The 4,658-nt window shown below is 47.6% G+C and overlaps 1 long non-coding RNA gene across 1 annotated transcript; it reads right to left on the reverse strand.

The window, feature by feature from the left end:
* Positions 1-1,275: 1,275 nt before the first annotated feature.
* On the reverse strand, positions 1,276-4,388 carry LOC115570300 (uncharacterized). The gene is made up of 2 exons (XR_003981739.1): positions 4,052-4,388; positions 1,276-1,982 (listed from the first exon to the last, which is right to left on the reverse strand). It is a non-coding gene; the product is annotated as an uncharacterized LOC115570300 (long non-coding RNA).
* Between the last annotated feature and the right edge of the window lie 270 nt (positions 4,389-4,658).

The raw sequence follows: 4,658 nt of genomic DNA on the forward strand, positions 1-4,658 counted from the left end.
GGTGTCATTAATCAACATCTGATTGCTGTCTGCTGTCAGTGAGCAGAATGTCTCCACTGTCTTTCTCTCTGTGGTAAAATTGCAATTCCTTCATTTTTTTTATGTCACGTTGCTCCACCATTCTTATCACTATTCCTGTTGCTGTATGTTAAATTCTCAACTCGGAGAGAAACATGAGCCTCCATCATGTTTTATTGTAGGAGTGCTGCGCCGCTGAACGCCACTAGGCGACACACTGAGATAAGAGGATGTCGTCTCATCCGGCGCGAATGCCTCCAGACCTCTTCCAGCTCCTCACTCGACTGTGTTCATCGGCTCGGTCAAAATGTTTAGCTGGGCAAACGTTTTAATATCAATTTAATCCAACATTTGGTGTTTGTGCATGTCCTGAGCCCTCCTCCTCCTTCTCCTCATTTACACCCCATGCTCGCACTTATGGAAAATTGATATGCAGATAAAATAAATCATAGTTTAATATCCTTGTCATGCAAGGCCCCTTTTTTTGGGTTACTGCGAGAATGTGCCTGCGAAAATGTCCCTTTTTCAAATGTGTGTGTGTGTGTGTGAGAGAGAGAGAGAGTGTGTGAGAAAACGTCGCGAGAACAAGATGTCCACTTGTTTCCACTGCAGATCTGCTCAGATATTTTCCCCCAAATACGCGACAATAGAATAGTTTTAATTAGAATAGTTTTAATCTGAGGTTTCGTTCTTTTATTTATCATTCATCATTAGCAGGCCATTGTAGAGAAATCTAAAACAGCCTCAACCACAGTGGAAAGCAAAGAATTATCCCTACTTCATGTAAGAAAATGACAAATTAAGACCAACTCCTGTAAATTTCCCTTATGTGCTCTCATGTCCTCGCTTGTGTGTGTGTGTTTGTGTGTTTGTACACGCAGTTTCTATGTCGCCGGGCTGCATTCCTGCACTACAGTTAAGACAGTTGAGCCATTTCCGCTTCTTCGCCGGCAGGCGAGTGAAACAAAAGGCTGATCGGTGGTGCGCACATTTCAGCACCACAGAGGGAGGACAGCGCTCCCGGGCAGCCTGTGTGTGTGTGTGTGTGTGTGTGTGTGTGTGTGTGTGTGTGTGTGTGTGTGTGTGTGTGTGTGTGTGCGTGCGTGTGTGTGTGTGTGTGTGTGTGTGCGCGCGCGTGTGTGTGGATGGACAGCTCCCTGTGACACACACTCACACACACACACTTACATCAGCCATCACATGTATGTTCACATTAAGAAAAACAAACGAAAAAACAAAAAAAACAGGAGCTTAAAATGGTTGTGTGCATTGACTTTATTTTTGAGCGACAGGAGGGAAGAAGCAGAACATGAAGACAGCGTTACAGACTGAAACAGAAGCAAATCGTCACTGAGAGAGAAAAATGGAATAGTCCTTTTTTTTTTTTTTTTTTTAAGGTGTGATGTGATGAAGAAAATGAGGATCATCTCTTGGCATTCACCGCGTGCCTTAATTGTAAGACATTAAATCAAGGTCCGCTGTGAACACGGAGAGACACAACCCGCTCGTCTGGACGTGTGTGTGTGTGTGTGTGTGTGTGTGAGTGTGAGTGTCCAGCAGTACTGAAGACTTTCCGTCAAATCCTCTCATTACAAACACAATCAAACTATCTCGCAGCCTGTGAGGCCTGTGCTGTATGACTAAAAAAAACTGTATCAGGATGTCGAGTTTTGGCCAAAAATAGACATGACAGGAGAAAATCCATTACGCACGGGTCCAAACAGATCAAATCCTCTCCCGGCTGTCGTGCAGGCCTACCTTATCACGTCAAAAAAACATTCAAACTTGAGGAAAAAAGAGTAAGTTAGGTTACATGACTTTAAATGCAAAACAGCCAGCAGGTAGTTTTGCGGGTAAAACGATGATAGGTCCCAGGAAAAAGGACTCCGTGTGATGTCTTTTTTTTCTGCCCGTTGTCCAAAACTGCAGAAAGCTTAAAAGTCCTTCGTTATCCCACAGTGCACCTACGACAAAAAAAGAAAACACAAAATGCGTCATGAACTTCATGTGACAGTATCACATATTCCACATTGACCTGGTTAAAAAAAATAAAATAAAATCAGCGGCGTCCATATAACAGAAAAAAGTCACCGGCCACGTCCCAAATATTGATTTTCCCACTCACATAACGCACACACACGTACACGCACACACATACACACACGCCTGCAGCCTCTACTTGCGGGTCACACGTTAAAACTGCCGCAAATCGCAAAACGGGGGCAGCCGAAGAGCCGCGGTAAACTGCGGGTGTCCTGGACGCAGCCGAGATCTATGCGGGACACCGAGCCCGAGCTCCGCACCGACACCGACTAAATGGGACTGATCTCTCTCCGTCCGGTCTTTTCCTCTGACTTTGGGATTAATGGTGCTCCAGCCAAACAAATGAGGCATCTGCCTTCAGCACAAGAGGATTGGGATGAAGAGGGGGGGTGGAGAGAGAGGGAGGGGGGGGTTGGGGGGGTGTTGACGTCACCGGGCAAACAGATGTTCCTCTATATTACCCAGCGTCCTCCTCATGACTACCCTGTGTCCTTGAAAACTAGGAGGGAAATTGACGACTTCCCATTCGGAGTATTAGCGTTTATCGGCGAAATGTGTTAATAGCTCTGCAGTTGGTCGGTTGAACTGTGTGTGTGTGTGTGTGTGTGTGTTTGTGTGTGCGGGCCGGTTGAGGAAATGCCAACAATGGCCCCGCAAATTGTGAAGCCCTAAATCTGGCATTGGCTGTGAACGGTTATGCAACATTGCACTATTAAAAAAAAAATAAAAATGGGAACACACGTGTACACTCACACACACATCCAGACTCACACTCATGCACGGACATGCGCACACGCACTCTTTCCCCTTACACACACACACACACAGGGATGAGGGAGGGATGCTCGTGTCATCCTGAGCCTGCTGCTTGATGGGAGAGCAGGTCGCTTTAACAGTTTTCGCTCGATGTCTCTGCGATGACATTTTAAATACCGTGTGCGTGTGTGTGTGCGCGTGTGTGTGTCATGATGATCGTGGTGAAGAAAAGTGCATATTTACGGATAAATTACTCTCAGCTGACGTCGTTATCGTGCGGATGGCTGAGGGCAGATCCGTGCAGCCGGTAATCCAGTGTAATCTGCAGCCGCGCCAGACTACAGGTCTGCGCCTGAAAAACCTGATGAAATTCAAATGGAGTCCGCGCTGTGTGATCACAATTAGAAGTACCTGCTCTCCCCCCCCCCCCCCCCCCCCCCCCCGCAAAAAAATCTGAGGCTGACGGTTGCACAGCGCAGGACTCATGCTCTCCATCTGACAGCCTCAGCGTTAAAGAGCCAAATGCACTGCGTTGAACAGCAGTGTGATGAGCGCGAAGAGGCGCAGGCTCGCAGATATGGTAATCGCAGTGCATTACCCACTCGCTGGAATAGAGAGGAGAGGGATGCAGAAACAAAGGGAAACGCCATTTTAGACGGAAACGTCCCCATCCCCTGACCATCGGGCGGTTGGAGCGTCGGTCTCGGAGCTTCACCCCGGGCTCATCGCTATAAAATCTGGGCTCCTGTGTCTGTGTGGCCACCGACACCAACACGACCCCTATTGTCCTCAAGCGCCGCGCAAGCGAACAAAACGACGTGCCTCCCGAAAACCACCGTCCCCCCTTTCATCCTCCTTATCGATTATGCAACCGTCGACATAAAGCGATCTCTCCGCGGTGTTTCCACGTTTTCACATCGCCCCCTTTTTCATTTTACTTTTTTTTTTTGTAAGCTCCCCCCTTCTTAAAGTGCTTTACTCCCTAAAGCCCGCAATAACAATGGCAAGTGCAACGTGCATTGGGGGGAGAGAGAGAGAGAGGGGGAGAGAGAGAGAGAGAGAGAGCGTACAGGAGCAGCATCTCTCTGCAGATCAGATGATCGGACTTCACCTCCGAAATCAAACTCAAAAGACTATATTCTACCAAAGTGTTGAAGCGTAAACACACATTCGGCTCGTCGATAATGGCTCGAGCAGGAGAAAAAAAAAAAAAGCAAAAGCAGGAGATACTCACCATGAGCAGCTCCACGCCATATGGTGGATCCTCCAGCGCACTGAGCTCTGCTAATATTTATCCGTGCTCTCGCTGTTCTTTTCTTTTTTCTCTCTCGCTCGTTCTTTTCTCCCTCTCTCTCTCTCTCTATCTCTCTCTCTCTTTCTCTCTCACTTCATTTTAGTATTCTGACTTCACTGCGGGTTTATACTTTCGGAGGCAGTCGGCTTGTATTCCCGGTTCCTGTCGGTGTAGCGGGCGGACGAAGCGAGAGAGGGGAAAAAAAAAGAGGAGTCCGTTTGGCGAGAGGCTCACACTACCAATGAGAGCGATGCTGTAGCCTCTGCAAAGCATGGCTGCGCTTTCTCGCCTCTTTTTTTTTTTTTTTTTTCAAAAGAGGGCAGGTCGTTCTGTGCATTACAATAAAATCCCCCCCCCCCTCTCCTCACATGCACACGCTTTTATACATACAAATGCGCGCTCGCTCACACGCACACATACATCCGACGCGCGCTCTCGGAAGTCCTACACACCTGGTGTTTAAGTCAGTATTCCAGTTTGATTCCATTATTTTGATGCGTTTTTTTTCTTCTGTTGATGTTAAAATGATTTCCTCTCAGCTGTGGGC

The sequence above is a fragment of the Sparus aurata genome, chromosome 19, assembly GCF_900880675.1.
Source record: "Sparus aurata chromosome 19, fSpaAur1.1, whole genome shotgun sequence".
NCBI classification, from domain to species: domain Eukaryota; kingdom Metazoa; phylum Chordata; class Actinopteri; order Spariformes; family Sparidae; genus Sparus; species Sparus aurata.